The following is a 24,399-nucleotide window of genomic DNA, read 5'->3' as shown; positions in this document are numbered from 1 at the left end:
GACCACTATGCCTTTCTTACATGCTTGTCTAATCTCCGCATTTATACAATCTAGCACTTCAGAGCTGCTGCCAGGGGTCCTATACACAACTCCCACTATAGTCTTAGATCCTTTCCTATTTCTCAATTCAACCCATAAGGTCTCTGTTGGCTGCTTACCTCTCGTTATATCCTCCTTCATCATTGAAGTGATTTCATCTTTAATCACTAAGGCTACTCCTCCTCCTCTTCCATTTTCCCTATCTCTCCTGTAGACCTTATAACTCGGTATATTTAGTTCCCAATCCTGACCATCCTGCAGCCAATTCTCAGTAATAGCTATCATGTCATACCCTCCAATTTGAATTTGAACCTGTAGTTCATTTAATTTATTCCTTATACTCCGTGCATTTGTATACAGAACTCTTAGTTGGGCCACACACCCTGGTCTGACCTTCAGCTTTGATGCTGGGTTAATCGCCTTACGCCTTCTAGTTTTTATTTTATCTGTCGTGCCTAAAGTACACATATTCATGATGGGGTTAAATTAGTCAAGAGTTAAAACAGGTATAATTTCCTCCCCTGTAAACTGCCTGGTTGCTTTACCTTTAATTAAAATAATCACAGTGATCTTAGTTGCACAAAGTCAGTGTGTGGACAAGTTTACTGTCGACTTTGTGTTTTTTTTAATGACTAGCTAACTGGATTCCACAGAGGGATGTTGGGGGACAGCTTAATTACTATTTAACTAGCAAGGTCGAGAAATTAGTCTGAAAATGAATTCTGAGAAAAGTTAATAAACTAGTTGATGGAGAAGAGCTTCCTGTGTTCACTTTGACCCATAAATTGCTCTGAGCGGCAAACCAACAGTGCTCGCCGCTCCATAGATTTATACTTACCGACTAACTTACTGGGTGCACTTCCTCTAATAGGAAGTGGTGAAGAGCCCAGCATTTGCTCCAGCGAAGCTGGGACCCATGGGAGAAGCGAGAGGATCACTCTCTCCCCTCGACCAATCAGATTGCAGCATTTTTGACCAGGAAGTGAAAGGTACAACAAAAATCTTTTGTAAAAACAGTTATAGACAGTGAAAAAAAAGTCATCATATTAAATAAAAGCGACAGAAAGAAAAAGTAAAAAAAAAATTTTAATTTAAAGAAATGACCAAAAACTATTAAAATGAGATGCCACATTTTTAAAAGTAAATTTTTAGTTGTTGGGCAGTCATTAAAACTTGTTAAAGCATTGTTAAAACTTAGTTTAGACCTGGTATTTTTAAGCGACCTGTTTTGTGGCGATATTAGTTACTTTCCAGCTGGGCAGAAGAGCAAGTTGGCGCTGGTCTGTTGATTCCACTGATTCCAGCTGGCAATATCCTTTTAGTGCAAAGAAGTCATATCGCTGGTGAACCAGATTTCCACATTTGACTGTGCATGTGCTCCTCAATTTCGCCACTAACAACTGTGAGTGCTGTTGAGCTCACACTTATTTTTTTAAAGCAATTTCCGGTGAAACGGTAAAATGATTCAAACTGGCCAGTAGGCTAATCATAGGAACATAGGAACAGGAGTAGTCCATTCAGCCCCTCACGCCTGTTCCAACATTCGATGGCTGATCTGTATCTTAACTCAATTTACCTGCTTTGATTCCATGTCCTTTAATACCCTTACCCAATAAATATCTATCAATCTCAGTTTTGAAATTTTCAATTGACCCCCAGCCTCAACAGCTTTTTGGGAGAGAGCATACCAGATTCCCACTACCCTGTGAACAAGTGCTCCCTCCCATCACCCTTGAATGACCTAGCTATAATTTTAAGGTTATGCCCCCCTCCATTCTGGAATCCCCCACAGGAGGAAATAGCTTCTCTCTATCTACCCTATCAAAATCCTTTAATCATCATAAATACCTAAATTATATCAGTCCTTAATCTTCTATACTCGAGGGAATACAATCCTAGTCTATGCAACCTGTCCTCATAATTTAACCCTATTAATCCTAGTATCATTCTGATGAATCTGCACTGCATCCCCTCCAAGGACAATATATCCTTCCTGAGGTGTGGTGCCCAGAACTGAATGCAGTACTCCAGATGGGCTCTAACCAGAGCTTTGTACAGCTGTAATATAACTTCCACCCCTTTGTATTTCAGCCCTCTTGAGAGAAAGGCTAACATTCCAGTAACCTTTTTAATAATTTTTTTTATTATTCATTCATGAAATGTGGGTGTCGCTGGCAAGGCCAGCAATTATTGCCCATCCCTAATTGTCCTTGAGAAGGTGGTAGTGAGCCGCCTTCTTGAACCGCTGCAGTTCGTGTGGTGAAGGTTCTCCCACAGTGCTGTTAGGTAGGGAGTTCCAGGATTTTGACCCAGCGATAATGAAGGAACGGCGATATATTTCCAAGTCGGGATGGTGTGTGACTTGGAGGGGAACGTGCAGGTGGTGTTGTTCCCATGTGCCTGCTGCCCTTGTCCTTCTAGGTGGTAGAGGTCGTGGATTTGGGAGGTGCTGTCAAAGAAGCCTTGGCGAGCTGCTGCAGTGCATCCTGTAGATGGTACACACTGTGGCCATGGTACACCGGTGGTGGAGGAAATGAATGTTTAAGGTGGTGGATGGGGTGCCAATCAAGTGGGCTGCTTTGTCCTGGATGGCGTCGAGCTTGTTGAGGGTTGTTGGAGCTGCACTCATCCAGGCAAGTGGAGAGTATTCCATCACACTCCTGACTTGTGCCTTGTAGATGGTGGAAAGTCAGGAGGTGAGTCACTCGCCACAGAATACCCAGCCTCTGACTTGTAGCCACAGTATATATGTGGCTGGTCCAGTTAATTTCTGGCCAATGGTGACCCCCAGAATGTTGATGGTGCCTGTCCACTAGTTTTTAGTGATTTCTGTACATGGACCTCTAAATCTCTCTGTTCCTCCACAGTTCCTAGCTTCTCGCCATTTAGAAAATTCTGTGATCTATCTTTATTAGGTCCAAAGTGGATGACCTAACCTAATCATTGTGGCAGGCAGTAGTCATTGGGTTTTCTCACTTCACATATACACCAAATGTTGGGACTTCCAAATCAAGCTCTTTATTTCTACAATTATTGACATGGGTCAACCAAATACAGAAGTTAGTTGACAAGAAACTGACATTGTCACAAGATGGATACAAATGAGGAAGATCATTTGGCTCATCCTAGCACCTGCATTCAGAAAGACATGGAGGCCCTCCCTTCTCCACATTCATCTGATTTTTAAATGATTTCAGGGTTTTTGTCTCACTATATCCAGGAGTCCATTCCATGTATTGATCTCGTACTTTGAAGAACTTCTCTTATATCAAACCTAAATTTACCTTTTACTTATTTGAACTTGTGACCCCTTGTTCTACAGGTTAGTTTGAAATAATTTATGGATCTCTCTTTTCTGTTCCATTAACTACCTCTATAGGTTGCCTCTGTTACCTTCTTTCAAGGCTGAAAAGCCCATGGGGATAAAATTGGGTCATTTAGCACTCCTTTTTTTAGGTGCTACGCGGCCAACTAAGCCTCGAAAATGGGGTCCGAGATGCGCGCGCATACGTCCGACGGGAAGTGTGCAGGACACCACCTTGGTAAAGGGATTTGCGCGCACCCGCCTAAAGTCCGCCGGCAGCATGCAAAGTAGGGAAATTATGATGCGAATCAGTGTGCAACACTGATTTAAAGGGACCGCTGCTATTTTGGAACTCCACACTCCATCCAACGCACAGCTGAACATGACTTAAAGGGCATGAAGGACCCCCCCCCCACCCCACCCTCCACCCTCCACCAGCGATATTTAAAGAGACCATGCAGGAGTTACAGGTTAGTGCTAGATTATTTCTTCTGGCTGTTGGTGCATTTGTATATATTTTTGGAGGTTTCTTTATACTTGGATAACATTTCAATACTCTACAGGGAACGGACTGGCTGGCAGACAGAAAACAGCAAGGGCACTGGCGGAGTGGCAGGGGTGGGAGCAGGAATGCTGTCATCCTGAGAGAGGACAGCAGGTTCGTGTTCCATGGAGCCACTCGCTGCCCCCAGTTATGCGCCATCTTCTCCTGCAAGAAAGAGAGCAGTGTGTCAGTGATAGTCCTGCAAGATGTTTGGATGATGTGGCTGTCATGGATGAATAGCTACCAGTGTGTGTGAACTGTGAGTTGTGGGTGTGAGGCTTACAACAGTGCTAAGTGTGTGAGGGTGAGGTAAAGCATATTATTTGAAGGGTTGAGTACTGACTGAAAGAGATTGTTGGTAGGTGGGTGATGGGGGGTGTATTCAGTTGATCAGTGGATGAGGCTAGTGGTGGAGTTGGTATGATATGCCACTTGAAGCTTGAACTCATTCACTTTGACAACTCATTTTAAATCATTGAACTTTTTCCTGCACTGCATCCATGTTCTTGGAGCTATGCTCCTGGCATTAACTCCTCCGCTACTTCCTCCCACTGTCTCTTCAGCATATGTCTGGAGGGCTTCCTGCCTCCCTGCGGATACAGGATGTCCCTCCTTCTCTCCATCTCTTGCACCAAGGCCTCCAGTGCATCATCAGAGAATCTTGGTGCACACTCTCTCCCAGGCGTAGCCATTCTTCGAAGCATCACAGCACAGGTTCAGTTTTGAAATGACCCCCACCACTTCTTGCAGCCACAATGCCACTCCCCTTTAAGAGGTGCAGGCCGCCTTTAAGAAGCGCAAGCCACTCGCGATATTGGGGTCCCCTGCTGATGTGTGCAGCCAATCAACCACGCAGGTAGCGCTGGCTGCACGCAGCAATCATTTAAAACAGCAGGCAGCACGAATATAACTGCTTCCTGCATCCCTATCAACGGGCGCAAGTTAACTGCTTACCGCACTTCCCGCGCCCTTTTTCTGGGGTTATCCAATTTAACACCCCCATGTGACCAGAGGAAATCAACCCACATGACATGTTCAGTTTCAACAGAGATGAAGCTGCAGCCTTCAATTAGATGATGATCTGTCAATTGCTGTCAGAAGATGGCGCTCTCTAGTTAATTTTGGATGACGATTTGCAAGCAATTTCCATTCAATTATGGGGCAGACATCAGGTTCAAATCCTAAATCCTTAAGGGTTTGACTGGAAATATCAACACACTGCCTGATATTGCAGTGCACAGAGCAAAGTTAAATAAATGTCTGGAAGAAATAGCTACAACTATATTGATTTAAATGTATTGGCATATTGAATTCACACATGTTATAGAGTCATAGAAAGGTTAAAGAGCAAGGGGAGGCCAGTCAATCCATCGAGTCTGTGCTGGCTCTATGCAAGAGCAATCCAGCTAGTCCTACTCCCCCGCCCTATCCCAGTAGCCCTGCAAATATTTTCCCTTCAAGTACTTATCCAGTTCCCTTTTGAAGGCCATGATTGAATCTGCCTCCACCACCCCCTCAGGCAGTGCATTCCAGATCCTAACCACTCGCTGTGTAAAAAAGTTTTTCCTCATGTTGCCTTTGGTTCTTTTGCCAATCACCTTAAATCTATGTCCTCTGGTTCTTGACCCTTCTGCCAATGAGAACAGTTTCTCTCTATCTACTCTGTCTAGACCCTTCATGATTTTGAATACCTCTATCAAATCTCCTCTCAACCTTCTCTGTTCCAAGGAGAACAACCCCAGCTTCTCCAGTCTATCCACGTAACTAAAGTCCTTCATCCCTGGAATCATTCTAGTAAATCTCTTCTGCACCCTCTCTAAGGCCTTCACATCTTTCCTAAAGTGCGCTGCCCAAAACTGGACACAATACTCCAGTTGTGGCCAAACCAGTGTTTTATAAAGGTTCATCATGACTTTCATCATGATTTTGTACTCTATGCCACTATTTATAAAGCCCAGGATCCTGTATGCTTTTTTTAACCGCTTTTTCCACCTGTCCTGCCACCTTCAATGATTTATGTACATATACCCACAGATCTCTCTGTTCCTGTACCCCTTTTAGAATTGTGCCCATTAGTTTATATTGCCTCTCCTCATTCTTCCTACCAAAATGTATCACTTCACATTTTTCTGGGTTAAATTTCATCTGTCACGTGTCCGCCTATGCCACCAGCCTGTCTATATCCTCTTGAAGTCTATTACTATCCTACTCATTGTTCACTACACTTCCAAGTTTTGTATCATCTGCAAATTGGGAAAATGTGCCCTCCACACCCAAGTCCAAGTCATTAATATATATATCAAGAAAAGCAGTGGTCCTAGTACTGACCCCTGGGGGGACACCACTGTACTCCACCCTCCAGTCCGGAAAACAACTGTTCACCACTACTCTCTGTTTCCTGTTATTTAGCCAATTCTGTATCCATGCTGCTACTGCCCCTTTTATTCCATGGGCTTCAATCTCGATGATAAGGCTATTATGCGGCACTTCATCAAACGCCTTTTGAAAGTCCATATACATCACATGAACTGCATTGCCCTCATCTACCCTCTCTGTTACCTCATCAAAAATCTCTATCAAGTTAGTTGAACACGATTTGCCTTTAACAAATCTGTGCTGGCTTTCCCTAATCAATCCACACTTGTCCAAGTGATTGCTAATTCTGTCCCAGATTATCGTTTCTTAAAAGTTTCCCCACCACTGAGGTTAAATTGGCTGGCCAGTAGTTACTGGGTTTATCCTTACACCCTTTTATGAACAAGGGTGTAACATTCACAATTCTCCAGTCCTTTGGCACCACCCCCGTATCTAAGGATGTTTGGAAGATTATGGCCATACCACGCAATTTCCACCCTTACTTCCCTCAGCAACCTAGGATGCATCCCTTCTGGACCGGGTGACTGATCTACTTTAGGTACAGCTAGCCTTTCTAGTACCTCCTCTTTATCAATTATTAGCCCATCCAGTATCTCAACTACATCCTCCTTTACTGAAAATCTGGCAGCATCTTCTTCCTTGGTAAAGACAGATGCAAAGTACTCATTTAGTATCTCGGCCTTGCCCTCTGCCTCCATGAGCAGATCTTCTTTTTGGTCCCTAGTCAATCCCACCCCTCCTCTTACTACCTGTTTACTGTTTACATGCTTATAGAAGACTCTTGTTGGCCACCAGTCTATTCTTATACTCTCTCTTTGCCCCTCTTATTTCCTTTTTCACTTCTCCTCTGAACTTTCTATATTCAGCCTGGTTTTCACTTTTGTTATCAATCACTTTTGTTAACATCTGTCATATGCCCCTTTTTTCTACTCTCTATCTCTTTTGTGATCCAGGGAGCTCTGGCTTTAATTGCCCTACCTTTCTCCCTCGTGGAAATGTACCTGGACTGTACCCGAACCATCTCCTCTTTAAAGGCCGCCCATTGTTCAATTACAGTTTTCCCTGCCAATCTATGATTTCAATTTACCCGGGTCAGATCAGTTCTCATCCAACTGAAATTTGCCCTCCTCCAGTTGAGTATTTTTACTTTAGAGTGGTCCGTGTCTTTTTCCATAGCTATTCCAAACCTTATGATACTACGATCGCTGTTCCCTAAATATTCCCCCACTGACACTTGCTCCACTTGGCCCGCCTCATTCCCCAGAACCAAATCCAGCAATGCCTCCTTCCTCGCTGGGCCGGAAACATACTGGTCAAGGAAGTTCTCCTGAATATTCTTTAAAAATTCCTCCCCTTCTTTGCCCCTTATAGTATTACTATCCCAGTCTATATTAAGGTAGTTGAAGTCCTCTGTTATCACTACTGTATGGCTTTTGCACCTCTCTGTGATTTCCCTGCAAATTTGCTCCTCTATATTCTTCCCACTAGTTGGTGGCCTATAGAATACGTGTAATGGCACCTCTATTGTTTCTTAATTTGTTTGACTAACATTCAGGTCATGCATCATTCAGAACAAAGAGAATGTTGACAATCATATATATATTTATAACATTCCTAATATCAACCGGAAGAAAAATAATGCAGGTAAAAATAAGCACTAAAACCCAGAATTATTTAATCTTTTCAAAGGGATCACCTCTGTGAAAAAGTGTTCACAAATAGAGGATGCAAAGCACATTGAAATACACTGTTGTGTTAATTCCATGTGGCTTTACTGTGATCAAAGAGCCAGATGACCTGTACATTTTATCTCTCCAAATGAAACAAGTGTCATTGAGTTAATTGCCATTTAAAATACATGTGAATATTGACCCTTTAATAAGATTTTAAACCCTCCACTTTGCTCCAGTTGCAGGCCTCAGCTTTGAAAGTTATCCAACAGCACCAATCCTTCCATTCCACTTACAGACAGTTAGATTGAAGAAGTGGCTTAAATGGGGCCCAAGAAATAAAAATGTCCTCACTGAGTTAGCAAACATTGCTATTATATAATGCTCCATCTGTCTCCTTTAAACCAGAGCAGGAGTGAGTTTGAGTGACGGTAAAGGCTAAGAGGTGGGCTCCATGACATGAGCTGCAGGGCCAACCCCACTGTCACACTCTGTTTAACTGATGAAAGGCACTTTGTTAATCTGTATTTTAAATGGCAATTAACCCAAATGACCCTCAGCACATCAAATGATACATCAAACATGAGGAATTAGACCAAGGTCATGGAGGATAAATAATTGGATGGATCTTTAATTAAGGTTAAATCAGATATTGCTTAGAAAAGCTCTTCTTGAAACATCTCAAATGTGTAACAGGTGCATAAGCATTTTCATGTTATATCTCGGTTGCAGGCACAGTGATTATACATTATACTATTCAATCTCCCATGACATTTCTCATAGTCATCCCAGGAGAATGCTGCCTTGTATCACACCAGTAGCCCTCCTTCCTGCTCCTACCAGAGGCGTGGGAGAGTAAGGTGAACAGTATTAATGAAAAACACTCACCTCAAAATAATCATTAAACTCTGATCTGGCAGTGGGGGATGGAAGAAACAGATAGCAGTATGTGAAATACCTCCTGGTGAAACATTAGCTGCAGCTGGTGGCCAGGGTGGGACAGTGGGAGATTAAAGCTGAGGTTTAGTCAGGCAGGGAAGTGTTAAGGAGCATGTATAGACATAAAAAAACATTTTAAAGATCGAAATGGCCTAACATTACCCACTGGGTAGTGCATAAAAGAAGGAAAAGTAAAATGTCGTGTCAGGGGTGCAATTCTTTAGACTCCATGTGTCGTTGTGCTAAGAATTGGGTACAAAGGAACATCCCTGCTGGGTGAAGCTGAAGTTTGTTCTGTTTTGTTGCTGTTTGTGAGGTACAAGTGTCCTGAGTATCGATGTGACATACAGGGTGATTGTTTGGTTGCCTATCACAGTAGTGTAAGATGGTATTCAATTCCATTCACAGTGGCATGTGCAGTTCTTCAATAATTAACATTTCCTTTTGGTGTGCAAAAAAAAATTATTTAAAAGACTAACAGCTATTTTTAACTATTCAATTAACCTAGAATCATTAACCTCAATTTTCAAGGGGGAGAGGGAAGAATGAGGGGGAGCCTGGTAGCTGGAGATGGATCCGGGAGGCCCCGCCAATCTTAACATGTGGACAGTCAGTGGGAGGTGGAAGAATCTATCAAAGAACGGAGGGGGTAGCCCTGCACAAGGGAGGCCCAAAGCTTGTTTGTGAGGCCCCGAAGAGCAGCCCTGCCCCTTCTGGCCCACAAAGAAGCCTAAAATGAAACTCTAAAACTTACCTGCTGGGCCTCTTCTGGCCCAGGATCCGGCTCTCGCCAGGTTTTGCCTGATGGGGAAGCCGACACTGCCCCCCTCCCTCCCCACTCAGGCCTCTGGTTAATATTGCAGATCGGGTCCTGATAACATCAGCGGACCCGATCTGTATATTTAAAGTAGGACCCCGCTTCCTTCCTGCACGCCTGCTCAAAACAATAGTTAATATGTGAACACGGTGGGAAGGCAGCGGGATCAGACGGGGTAAGTGACTCCCATTATTTTACCTGCTACCTGTTCGGTTTCCACCAGGAGGGGGCAGTTAAAATCAGGGCCAAGAATCATAGAATCTTACAGCAGAGAAGGAGGCCATTCGGCCCATCGTGCCATGATCTAATTCAGGTCAGCCATGATCTAATTGAACGGCGGAACTGGCTGGAGGGACTGAATGGCCTGCACCTGTTCCTATCTTCCTATGTTCCTATGCCAGCTTTTTAAAAGAACTGTCCAATTATGTCCACTTCCCTGCTCTTCCTCCATAGCCCTGCAAATTTTTCCTTTTCAAGTATTTATCCAATTCCCTTTTGAAAGTTACTGTTGAATCTGTTTCCATCACAATTTCAGGAAGTGCATTCTGCATTTCAGATCAAAGAATTACAAAGAATTTATAGCAGACATAAGAACATAAGAAATAGGAGCAGGAGTAGGCCATAAGACCCCTCGAACCATTCAATAAGATCATGGCTTGACCTCAACTCCACTTTCTCACCCTTTCCCCATATCCCTTGATTCTCTTAGTGTCCAAAAATCTATCGATCTCAGACTTAAATATACTCAATGACTGAGCATCGATAGCCCTCTGGAGTAAAGAATTCCAAAGATTCACAACCCTCCGAATGAAGACATTTTTCCTTGTCTCGGTCCTAAATGGTTGACCCCTTATCTTGAGTCTATGACCCCTAGTTCTAGACTATCTAGCCAGGGGAAACAGCTGCTCAGCATCTACACTGTCAAGCCCTCTAAGAATTTTACATGTTTCAATGAGATCATCTCTCATTCATCTTAACTCCAGAGAATATAGAATCATAGAATCATAGAAAGTTACAGTACAGAAGGAGGCCATTTGGCCCATCATGTCCGTGCTGGTGAAAAAGAGCTATCCAGTTTAATCCCACTTTCCAACACTTGGTCCGTAGCCCTGTAGGTTACGGCATTTCATGTGCACATCCAAATACTTTTTAAATTAGTTGTGGGTTTCTGCCTCTACCACCCTTTCAGGCAGTGAGTTCGAGACCCTCACCACCCTCTAGGTGAAAACATTTCTCCTCAGCTCCCCTGTAACCAATTACTTCTACCAATTACTTTAAATCTATGCCCTCTGGTCACTGACCCCTCTGCTAAGGGAAATAGGTCCTTCCTATCCACTCTATCTAGTCCCGTCATAATTTTATATACCTCAATTAAATCTCCCCTCAGCCTGCGTTGTTCCAAAGAAAACAACCCCAGCCTATCCAATCTTCTCTCATAGCTAAAATTCTCCAGCCCTGGCAACATCCTTGTAAATGTCCTCTGTTCTCTCTCTGGTGCAATCACATCTTTCCTGTAATGTGGTGACCAGAACTGTACGCAGTACTCAATATAGGCCCATTCTACTCAGTCTGTCCTCATAGGACAACACTCTCATCCCAGGAATCAATCTAGTGAACCTTGGTTGCACCCCCTCTAAGCAAGTATATCCTTCCTTAGGTAAGGAGATCAAAACTCCAGAGCCCTATATAATTGCAGCAAGACCTCCTTACTCTTATACTCCAACCCCCTTGCAATAAACCATTTGCTTTCCTAATTGCTTGCTGTACCTGCATGTTAACTTCCTGTGATTCATGTACAAGGACATCCAAATCCCTTTGAATAGCAATATTTCTTAGTCTCTCATCTTTTAAAAACTATTCTGCTTTTCTATTCTTCCTACAAAAGCGAATAATTTCACATTTCCCCACATTATACTCCATCTACCATCTTCTCGCCCACTCACTTAACCTGTCTATATCCATTTGCAGCCTCTTTATGTCCTCCTCACAGATTCCCACCTAGCTTTGTATCGTCAGCAAATGTTGATATATATTGAACAGCTGAGGCCCAAGCACTGATCCTTGTGGCACCCCACTAGTTACAATCTGCCAACCCGAAAATTATCCGTTTATTCCTGCTCTCTTTTCTGTCCGATAACCAAACCTCAATCCATGCTAATATATTACACCCAATCCCATGAATTCTAATCTTCCGTAACAACCTCTTGTGTGGCATCTTATCGAATGCCTTTTGAAAATCCAAATATCCTACATCCACTGGTTCCCCCTTATCTACACTGTTAGTTACACCCTCAAAAAACTCTAATAGATTTGTCAAAACTGATTTCCATTTCATAAAACTGTCTTGACTCTGTTGTCAGGCTAACTGGCCTATAGTTCCCTGTTTTCTCTTCCTCCTTTCTTGAATAGCGGTGTTACATTTGGTACCCTCCAATCCACAGGGACCGTCCTAGAATCTAGGGAATTCTGGAAGATCAAAACCAATGCATCCACTATCTCTGCAGCCACCTCTTTTAAAACCCTAGGATGTAGGCCATCAGGTCCAGGGGATTTGTTGGCTTTGAGTCCCATTAATTTCTCCAGTACTTTTTCTTTACTAATCTTAATTACTTTCCTCACTCATTAAACCCTTGATTCCCCACTATTTCCGGTCATTCGGCCCAACAGGTCAATGCCAGTGTTTATACTCCACGTGAGCCTTCTCCCACCCTTCTTCATCTAACTCTATCAACATATCCTTCTATTCCCTCATGTGTTTATCTAGCTTCCATTTAAATGCACCAATGCTTTCGATGCTAGTCGCCTCAACTACTCCTTGTGGTAGCGAGTTCCAGATTCCTACCATCCTCTGGGTGAAGAAGTTTCTTCTGAATTCCTTATTGCATTTGTTAGTGACTATCTTATATTTATGGCCCCTAGTTCTGGTCTCCCCCACAAGTGGAAATATCTTCTCCACGTCTACCCTATCAAACCCTTTCATTATCTTAAAGACCTCTACCAGGTCACCCTTCAGTCTTCCCTTTTCTGGAGAAAAGACCCCCAGCCTGTTCAATTTTCCCTGATAGGTATAACCTCTCATTTCTGGTATCATCCTAGTAAATCGTTTTTGCACCTTCTCTGGTGCCTCTATATCCTTTTTATAGTGTGGAAATCATAACAACTCTGCATAAAAAAATTTTCTCCTCATCTCCCATTTGGGTTCTTTTGCCAATTATATTAAATCTGTGTTCTCTGGTTTCTGACCACCCCCCCACCACTGGAAACAGTTTCTCCTTATTTACGCTATCAAAACCCCTCATAATTTTGAACATCACTATTACATCTCCCCTTAACCTTCTCTGCAGTAAGGAGAAAAATCCTAGCTTCTCCTTATAACAGAAGCCCCTCTTCCCTGGTACCATTTTGGTAAATCTCCTCCACACCCTCTCCAAGGCCTTGACATCCTTTCCAATGGTGGTGCCCAGAATTGGACACAATACTCCAGCTGAGGCCTAACCAGTGTTTTATAAAGGTTTAGCATAACTTCCTTGCTTTTGTACTCTACACCTCTATTTATAAAGGCAAGGATACCATGTGATTATTTTAACAGCTTTATCAACTTGTTCTGCTACCTTCAAAGATTTGTGTACACACAATCCCAGGTCTCTCTGTTCCTGCACCACCTTTAAAATTGTACCATTTAATTTATATTGCATCATCTCTTTTATTCTTCGAAAATGAATCACTTCATACTTCTCTGCATTAAATTTCTTCTGCCACGTGTCTGCCCATTTCAGCAGACTTCCTCCTGAAGGCTGCTACAATCCTCCTTACTGTTTGCTACATTTCCAAGTTTTATGTCATCTGCAAACTTTAAAATTATGCCCTGTATACCCAAGTCCAGGTCATTAATATATATCATAAAGAGCAGTGGTCCTAATATCAACCTCTGGGGGATACCACTGTATACTTCCCTTCAGTCTGATAAAAACCGTTCACCACTATTCTCTGCTTTCTGCCTGTTAGCCAATTTCGTAACAATGCTGCCACTCTTTGATCCCACGAGCTTTGATTTTGCTAATAAGTCTATTATGCGGCATTTTATCAGTCGTCTTTTAAACGCCTATATACACAACATTAACTGCACGACCTTTGTCAAACCTCTCTGTTATTTCACTGAAGAACCCAATCAAGTTGTGTATTACCTCCTCCTTTCCTGTGACATTGGCAGCATCCTCTTCTTTTGTGAAGACAGATGCAAAGTACTCATTTATTACCTCAGCTATGCCCTCTGCCTCCACAAGAAGATCTCCTTTTTGATCTCTAATTGGCCCCAGCCTTCCTTTGACTATCCTTTTACTTTTTATATGTTTATAAAATAGTTTAGTGTTCCCTTTTATATTACCCACTAATATTTTCTCATGCACTCTCTTTGCCCCTCTTATTTGTTTTTTCAGTTCTCCTCTGCACTTACTGTATTCTGCTTGATTTTCTACTGTATTATGAACCTGACATTTATCATAAGCCTCCTTTTACTGTTTCATTTTAATCACAATTTCTTTAGTCATCCAGGGAGCTCTAGGTTTGGATGCCCTTCCTTTCCCTCTCATGGGGATGTGTTTCATCTATACCCGAACTATCTCCTCCTTGAAGGCCTCCCATTGCTCATTTACTGTTTTATCTGCCAATCTTTGATTCCAATCAAACTGGGTCAGATCCCTTTGCAACTCACTACAATTAGCCCTCTTCCAGTTGAGCATCTTCACCTTTGACTGTTCACCTTTTCCATATCTATTCTAAACCTAATGATATTGTGATCACTGTTTCCCAAATGCTCCCCCACTGAAACATGCTCCACTTACACCACTTCATTCCCTAGAACTTGATCCAGCACTGATTCCTTCCACATTGGGCTGGAAACATACTGATCAAGAAAGTTCTCCTGTACACATTTTAAGAATTCCTTCCCCTCCTTGCCCTTTACAGTATGAAAAGTGTACATATCCATTATAAACACAAGGATAGAAAAATAAAGACAGTGTATGACTTCTAAATGGGAACTGAATTATGTTTGCATGCCCTGTTCCAATTATCCCCATCCTCTAACTTCACTTCACCTGAAGACTACACATGGTATTGACTCACCATGCGCAATGCTATTTTTGTGTGTGTGAAATATATACAGTGCGTATAATCAGTTCAATTTTGTGTGGTACATCTTGTTTGAAGATATAAAACAAAATAAATAATTTTTGCATTTTCATTAAAATTAAATGTTTTCTTTTTGCTCGCAAACTGTTTAGGTAGTATAATATTGGAAGGAATTGAGAATTATTTTATCCCATTGAACACACTAACAGAAGTAGTGTACTTACAGATCTCAGTGTCCACACGCCAGGGCACAGTACACACTCCCAATCTTCTCCCATATGCATTTGGTTTTCAGTGTGACGACACTGAGTCCAACACAAACTTGTACTGTGAGACAGATTATTATCGAACATAACTGCATGTGTTTATTGAAAGCTTGTTATTGCACTTTGTGATGGCAGTCTATAAACTATTAAAATTCTGTTAAAATACTTACTATATATAAATGAGTTTCAATTTGATAAATTTGGGCATTTTCATAGGAACATAGGAACAGGAATAGGCCATTTAGCCCCTCGAGCCTGTTCTGCCATTCAGTGAGATCATGGCTGATCTTTGATTTATCTCCATGTTCCTGCCTTAGCCCCATATACCCTAATACCTTTGGTTAACAAAAATCTATCAATCTCAGATTTAAAATTAAAAAGTGAGCTAGCATCAACTGTCGTTTGTGGAAGAGAGTTCCAAACTTCTACCACCCTTTGCGTGTGGAAGTGTTTCCTAACTTCACTCCTGAAAGTCCTGGCTCTAACTTTTAGACCATGTCCCCTAGTCCTAGACTCCCCAACCAGTGGAAATAGTTTCTCTCTATCTACCCTATCAGTTCCTTTAAATATCTTGAAAACTTTGATCAAATCACTCTTTAATCTTTTAAATTTCAGGGAATACAACCCTAGTTTGTGTAATCTCTCCTCGTAATTTAATCCTTGGAGTATGGGGGCCGATTTTCGGATGGCCAAGCGGGTGCTTTGGGGGCGGGGGTGCCCCTAAAATGGCAGAATCCTGGAGCGGGTTCGGAGCCCGGCTCCAACCCGCTGACTCCCGGGTTCCCAAGTGATGAGTTCGGGTGCGCGCACAGCTCCCGAATGCGGGACTCCCACTGGCAATTAAAGCCAGCGGGATGCTGCTTTAGATAGTTAGGTAGATAGTTGAGGTACTTGACAGACTGCATTGAGTGGAGATTTTGACAGGGGTGCAATTTTGAAGGACCCTCAGCGTGTGTCCCGTGCTGTGGGAAACACTCCCGGTTGGAGCAGACGTGCTTCAGCCAGCAGCCAGTGAGAGAGGCAAAGGATTATTTGACTGATGGGGGGAAAACCTCATTTATTGCAGCAGGGCACTCTGTTACTTCAGACAAAGTTTTGGCTGCAACACCTTTGCCTTTTCACTCAAAATTCTTAGATTTATACCCTAAACTCTGCAGTGCAAACACATTTACCTACTTTGTGGACCCCCTGAAACTCACACCATCAGGGTGGGGGGCCATAACTGCATTCATCACTTCATCCGAGGACGAGCAATATCACCAGCCTCGCCAGGCACGGCGTCCAGCTCCGCCACTTGGAGCTCAACACAGTGCTGTGCCACATGCACCTGCACAACAGCATGGAGGGCAAGAACAGAGACAGCGATGTTGCAGGAGGCATTACCCTCGCCACAGGGGCGAGAGACCGAGGCTCAGCTTCCTGGACCTCTCTGAGCAGCAGTGCACACGGAGGCTCAGAGTCAGTCGCCAGGTAGTCGTGGACATCAGCAGCCTCTTTCATGCTGAGCTGCTCCCGACTGGCCCGAGCAGCATCTTCTTACCTGTCGCTGTGAAAGTCACCACTGCCCTCAGCTTCTTCGACTCCGGATCGTTCCAGGGTGCCACCGGGGACATTGCTGGGGTCTCTCAGTCGTCTGCACACAAGTGCATAAGGCAGGTAACTGACGGCTTGTTTCGTAGGGGCTTGCACTATGTCAACTTCCCCATGGATGACCTCAGCCAGACGGAGAGGGCAATGGGATTCCACGCTGTGGCTGTCTTACCACGGGTGCAGGGTGTAATCGATTGCACCCATATAGCAATACGAGCACCTCCACATGAGCCAGGACTGTTCATCAACAGGAAGGGCTATCACTCCATCAACACTCAGCTCATCTGTGACCACCTCAAGAGATTCCTTCACGTGTGCGCCAGATACCCTGGCAGCTGCCACGATTCCTTCATCCTCCGGGAGTCCAGCATCCCGCCCCTCTTCCACGCACCCAACACCCGCAAGGGCTGGCTCCTCGGGGACAAGGGATACCCCCTGCACACGTGGCTCATTACACCTCTGAGGAACCCCATCACCGAGCAACAGCGTCGATATAATGACAGCCACATTGCTACCAGGTCTATAATTGAGCATGCTATTGGGCTGCTCAAGATGCGCTTCAGGTGCCTTGATTGTTCTGGGGGAGCGCTTCAATACGCACCAGACAGAGTGGGACACATTATAGTTGTGTGTTGTGCCCTACACAACATGGCACAACAGAGAGGGGTGCCGCTGGAGGAGGCCCCATCCACATCTGCCACCCATATTGAGGAGGAGGAGGAAGTGGAGGAGGAAGAGGATGAGGAGGAGAAGGAGGATGAGGATGAGGATGAGGAGGCAGAGGAGGAGGAGCAACCCATGGGCAAAACAGCGGCTCACCTGGCTGCTCGTGAGGCCAGGGAGACACTGATATGTGAACGGTTCTCCTAACATCAGACAGTGTGAAGAGTTCAGTCCTCACCACCTGGACAGAGGAGCAGCCACACCAGCCCCCTCCCCCGCCCCCTGCTCAAAATAGCCATGCAACTACACATACACCCACTGTAGAGTGACCCAATGGGTGGCATCAAGTGTGGGTGTTCATGGTGAACCTCATGAAAGAGCCTTATTACACAGGCCAGTCAAGAATGGCCAAGACGTGGCAGTAGTGGAGACAATAATAATATTTAATGTGAGTTGAACAAAAATCAAATGTAAATAAAAAACATGACAAACCGTCAAACACCCTAGTGCATCCCCTTTGTGCTCACAAAACCTTTGCCTTATGCTTACGAGTACTCCTATGTGGTGCCTCCCCTGTGGCTGCAGCAGAGATAGTGACAGGTTGCTCTTGTCCATGCCCTGACCGATTAGATGCTTTGGGCCGACGCCCTCTGGGTTTCGGTGCCCGTGGGGGCCCTTCAAAGACTGCTCCACCTGCACCTGTGCAGGGGCAGACTCGGCCACCTGGAAAGGAGGCAGCATTGCAGGTACTGGTTGAGAGGAGGGCAACGGGTGAGACGTGGGGGCGCTTTGAGTGGCATCTCCACTTCCATGTCCCCTTTCGCCATCTTTCCTCCCCGGGCCAGGCCCACACCACTCCTACCACTCTGCTGGACGACAGTTTGGAGGACATGTGTGAAGCTTTGTAAGGCCAGTCCCAGAGTATCTGCCTACCTGTTTAAGGCGGCAGAAAGTTGCTCACCATGAGTCTGAAGGGCCGTTGTCAGGGCCTCAATGGAATCATTGGTGAGCCATGCTTGAAGCTCCATGGACGCTAGCCTTCCCTCCATTGCAAACATTCCCGCACTTACCCGTGACACCATCTCAGAGATGCCCTTACGTCCCTGGGACAGTATCTCAGAGATTCCCTCCTGTACCTGTGCCACCATTCCACTCATGCAGGAGTTGGACTCCTCCATCTTCTTCGCGATTGTGGAGAGTGTGTGTAGCACTTGTTCCGGCACCTTGCAAATGTGTTGCTGCCCCTCGATCATTCTCCTTTTAAAGGATGGCCCCCAGGGATCAGCATCTGTGTCCAGCTGGGCAGAGCCTGGAGAAGAGTGCTCCCACCGATGCAGACTCTCCACAGCTGCCCCTGCCACCAGTGTCTGCTCGTGCTCAGATGTGTGTGGTGACTCACCATGTGCAACCCCAACTAAGTGAGGACGGGGACTCACTGAGGTGTGTGTATCTGCGCTGGTGGATGGCTCGCTCAGATATGATGGTGCCCTCTCAGAGGCCAGCAGGTCCTCTGAGGAATAGCCCTCCACTGTCACGGCGGTCGCTGAAGGCCCTATAAGAGAACAGAAGGCAATATTAAGCATGATGACAGATATTGAGGTGCTGAAGATGGCAAAGCATGTTAACATCATTTGCTATTGTGAGTGCTGTATGTTAAAGTTCTGTCACCAGCCGTTTGCCGGGTGGCAGTCTCGGCGTCCCTGATGGACAGGCGCTCGAGGGTGCGGCTTAGTTCAAGAGCCTCCTGCTTCTAGTCTGTGAGGACGACCTGATGTTGCGGCCCCCCTCCGGTCTTCGCCATCTTCCGTGCATTCTGGGCTCTCTTCTCCTATAAGGGCAGAAAGTAGAGAGGCGTGAGTGAGGGATGGTGACGTGGCCAACCGCTGAATGCATTGGTTTGGGTGAGGCTGACTTGAAAGAGCTGCATCAGAGGGTGAGTATGAGACAGAGCCATGACATTGTATGAGGATTGGTTGAGTGGTAGTTGTGGGATGAGTACTGGGGAGGTGAGGAAGTTCAGGTAAGTTGAGGTTGAGGGTTGAGTGGGTGTGAGGAGTGATGTGATAGAGTAGTGTTGGCAGTGCAGAAGTGGGGTGGGGGCAGTGATGTGGAAGACAGAGTGTAGGAGAATGAGTAAGTAGACTCACTTTGGCTGATCTAGTTAGGTCATTGAAGCGCTTCCTGCACTGTATTCATGTGTGGGAGATGTTGCTGCTCCTGGTGACCTCCTCTGCTATCTCGAGCCAGGCCTCCTTAGTGGCAGAGGCAGGCCACTTCCTCCCGTCTGCCGGGTAGAAACTATCCCTCCTCCTCCTCACCCCATCCAGTAGGACCTGGAGTGAGGCATCGGTAAATCTGGGAGCGGCCTGGTCTGCTCCATTCTATAATTTTGGTTCTCTGCTGCAGGAGCAGCATTGGAGGACTGCCCCTTTAAATAGGGCTCCTCCAGCTGACAGCCTGTGATGCGGGTGCGCAGTCCGCCCATTGCGCAGGCTGACGACGGGAAACCCGGAAGCCACGGTAAGTGTCTTCAATTTACCCACGATCGCATGGGGAATGGACCGGTTTCACTGGGCGGGTTACCCACGCGCCCAGTCGCCCCCCCTCCTGCTGCCATCCCACCTCCCTGGTAATATCGGGGCCCAGGTATCATTCTACTAAATCTACGCTGCACTCCCTCCAAGACCAATATATCCTTCCTAGGGTGCGGTGCCCAGAACTGAACACAGTACTCCAGGTGTGGTCTAACCAGGGCTTTGTATAGCTGTAGCATAACTTCTACCCCCTTGTATTCTAGCCCTCCAGATATAAAGGCCAGCATTCCAATTGCCTTTTTGATTTTTTTCTCTATCTATCCATGACATTTTAATGATCTATGTGCATGGACCCCTAAGTCTCATTGGACCTCCACTGTTTTGAGCTTTTCACCATTTAGAAAGCACTCTGATCTATCCTTTTTAGGCCCAAGGTGGATGACCTCACACTTGACGACATTGAAATCCATTTCCCACAGCTTTGCCCATTCACTTACTCTGTAATTTTATGCTTCCATCTACACAGCTTAGAATGCTGCCTATCTTTGAGTTATAGGCAAACATGGATATGTGGCTCTCTAATCTGGCATGGTAAATAGCAACATGGGAATATGGTGTTATGGTGATAACGGAGATCTGGCTCAAAAAAGAGCAGGATTGGGGACTAAATATTCCTGGATACAAGGTGTTCAGGAAAGATAGGGAAGGAAAAATAGGAGGCGGGGGTGGGGGGGGGTATTGATTAAGGAGAATATTGCAGTGCTGGAGAGAGAGGATGTCCTGGAGGGGTCAAGGACAGAATCTATTTGGTTGGAGTTAAGAAACAATAGAGGTGCCATTACATTTGTGGGTGTATTCTATAGGCCATCAACTAGTGGGAAAGATATAGAGGAGCAAATTTGCAGGGAAATTACAGAGAGGTGCAAGAACTATGGAGTAGTAATGATGGGGGACTTCAACTATCCTAATATAGACTAGGATAGTAATAGTGTAAGGGGCAAAGAGGGGGAGGAATTTCAGAAGTGTGTTCAGGAGAATTTTCTTGGTCAATATGTTTCCAGTCCAACGAGGAAGGAGGCATTGGTTCTGGGGAATGAGGTGGGTCAAGTGGAGCAAGTGTCAGTAGGGAACTGTGGTCATAGTATCATAGGGTTTAGATTAGTTATGGAAAAGGAGAAGGAACAATCTAGAGTAAAAATACTTAGTTGGCAGAGGGCCAATTCCAATGGATAGAGAATGGATCTGGCCCGGGTAAATTGGAATCAAAGATTGGCAGGTAAAACTGTAATAGAACAATGGGCAGCCATTAAAGAGGAGATGGTTCGGGTACAGTTTAGGTACATTTCAACGAGGGCAACCAAAGCCAGAGCTCCGTGGATGACGAAAGAGATAGAGAGTAAGATGAAGCAGAGAAAGGGGGCGTATGACAGATGTCAAGTCGAAGTGGGTTGAAGAGGAGAAACAAAAAAGGAAATAAGAGGGGCAAAGAGAGATTATAAGAATTGATTGGCGGTTAACATAAAAGGGAATCCAAAAGTCTTTTATAGGCATATAAATAGTAAATGGGCAGTAAGAGGAGGGGTGGGGCCGATAAGGGACCAAAAAGGAGATCTATGCATGGAGGCAGAGGGCATGGCCGAGATACTAAATGATTACTTTGCATCTGCCTTTACCAAGGAAGAAGATGCTGCCAAAGTCACAGTAAAAGGGGAGGTAGTTGAATACTGGATGGGATGAAAATTGATAAAGAGGAGGTACTAGAAAGGCTGGCTATGCTTAAAGAAGATAAGTCAACCAGTCCAGGTGGGATGCATCCTAGACTGCAGAGGGAAGCAAGGATACAATTTGCAGAGGTGCTGGCCATAATCTTCCAATCCACCTTAGATATGGGGGTGGTGCCAGAGGACTGGAGAATTGCAAATGTTACACCCTTGTTCAAAAAAGGGTGTAAGGATAAACCCAGCATCTACAAGCCAGTCAGTTTAACCTCGTTGGTGGGGAAACTTTTAGAAATGATAATCCAGGACAATATTAACAGTCACTTGGACAATTGTGGATTAATAAAGAAAAGCCAGCACAGATTTGTTAAAGGCAAATCATGATTAATTAACGTGAGTGAGTTTTTTGATGAGGTAACAGAGAGAGTTGATGAGGGCAATGCAGTTGATGTGGTGGATATGGACTTTCAAAAGGCGTTTGATAAAGTGCCGCATAATAGGCTTGTCATCAAGATTGAAGCCCATGGAATAAAAGGGGCAGTGGCAACATGGATACAGAATTGGCTAAGTAACAGTATACAGAGGGTAGTGGTGAACAGTTGTTTTCCGGACTGGAGGAAGGTATACAGTGGTGTTCCCCAAGGGTTGGTACTAGGAAACATAGAAACATAGAAAATAGGAGCAGGAGTAGGCCATTCAAACCTTCGAGCCTGCTCCATCATTCAATATGATCATGGCTGATCCTTTATCTCAATACCATATTCCCTCTCTCTCTCCATACCCCTTGATGCCTTTTAAGTCTAGAAATCTATCTAGCTCCTTCTTAAATATATTCAGTGACTTGGCCTCCACAGTCTTCTGTGGTAAAGAATTCCACAGGTTCACCACCCTCTGAGTGAAGAAATTTCTCCTTATCTCAGTCCTAAATGTCCTACCCCGTATCCTGAGACTGTGACCCCTCGTTCTGGACCCCCCAGCCAAGGGAAACATCCTCCCTGCATCCAGTCTGTCTAGCCCTGTCAGAATTTTATATGTTTCAATGAGATCCCCTCTCATTCTTCCAAACTCGAGTGAATACAGGCTAAGTCGACCCAATCTCTCCTCATGCTACAATCCTGCCATCCCAGGAATCAGACTGGTGAACCTTCGTTGCACTCCCTTTTTGGCAAGTATATCCTGTCTTAGGTAAGGAGACCAAAACTGCACACAATACTCCAGGTGTGGTCTCACCAAGTCCCTGTATAACTGCAGTAAGACATCCTTGCTCCTGTACTCAAATCCTCTTGCAATGAAGGCCAACATACCATTTGCTTTCCTAACTGCTTGCTGCACCTGCATGTTTGCTTTCAGTGACTGGTATACAAGGACGCCCAGGTCCCTTTGTACATCAACATTCCCCAATCTATCACCATTTAAATAATACTCTGCCTTTCTGTTTTTCCTTCTGAAGTGGATAGCTTCACATTTATCCACATTATACTGAATCTGCCATGTATTTGCCCACTCACTCAACTTGTCTAAATCGCCTTGAAGCCTCTTTGCATCCTCCTCACAACTCACAATCCCACCTAGTTTTGTGTCATCAGCAAACTTGGAAATATTACATTTGGTTCCCTCATCCAAATCATTGATATATATTGTGAATAGCTGGGGCCCAAGCACTGATCCCTGCAGTACCCCACTAGTCACTGCCTGCACCTCAAAAAAGAACCATTTACTCCTACTCTCTATTTCTAGGACTTTATATATATACATTGATAACTTGGACTTGAGTGTACAGGGCATAATTTCAAAATTTGCAGATGACACAAAATTTGGAGTGAACAGTGATGAGGATAGTAATAGACTTCAAGAGGACATAAACAGGCTAGTGGAATAGGCGGACACATGTCAGATGAAATTTAACGCAGAGAAGTGTGAAGTGATACATTTTGGCAGGAAGAATAAGGAGAGGCAACATAAACTAAATGGTACAATTCTAAAGGGGGTGCAGGAACAGAGAGACCTGGGGGTGTATGTATACAAATCGTTGAAGGTGGGAGGACAGGTTGGAAAAGCGGTTAAAAAAGCATACAGGATCCTGGGCTTTATAAATAGAGGCATATAACGGCTCAATTTTACAATGGTGGCAGGTTGGCAGTGGGGGGATGAAGGTGCGTTTGGCAAACCCGCATGAACAAAACTTATCATTTCCGACACGATCGGCTGTTGATTGCTGATAATTAACGTCCTCTCCGGGTTTTGTGCCCGGCAGCTAGCCTGATTAACAGGCTGGCTGCCACAGGAGTTGCAATGTGAGTGTGGGGGGGCAAGAAAGAGAGAGAGCGAGACGTCATCCAGCGCTGGACTGGAAGACCTGGCGGGGGGGGGGGGGAGAGGGGAAGATCAGGTGCTGGATTGGATGACCGGGGCGGGGGGGAGAGGGGAAGATCGGGGGGGAGAGGGGTAGATCGGGGTGGGGGGGGGACTTCATGGGGTGAAGAGGGGGACATCAGGAAGACATCGGGGGGGGTGAAGAGGGGGATATCGGGGGGGTGAAGAAGGGGACATCGGAGAGCAAGACATTGGACATCGGAGCAGGATGCAAAGGTAGGTTCATTTTGTGTTTTCACTTCCATCTATGGTTTTTGATGTAGTTTATTTAGTTTCTTGTTCCCTGATCTGGCCCTTCACGCCCAGTTTCCCCATGTTGCCTTTAGTTCTTTTGCCAATCACCTTAAATCTGTGTACTTTGGTTCTCGACCCTTCCACCAATGGGAACAGTTTCTCTTTATTTACTTTAAGGCGTGAATCAGAAGAGGTGTGCAAG

Source organism: Heptranchias perlo, chromosome 4, assembly GCF_035084215.1.
Source record: "Heptranchias perlo isolate sHepPer1 chromosome 4, sHepPer1.hap1, whole genome shotgun sequence".
NCBI classification, from domain to species: domain Eukaryota; kingdom Metazoa; phylum Chordata; class Chondrichthyes; order Hexanchiformes; family Hexanchidae; genus Heptranchias; species Heptranchias perlo.
Note: the sequence above shows the minus strand (reverse complement) of the source record.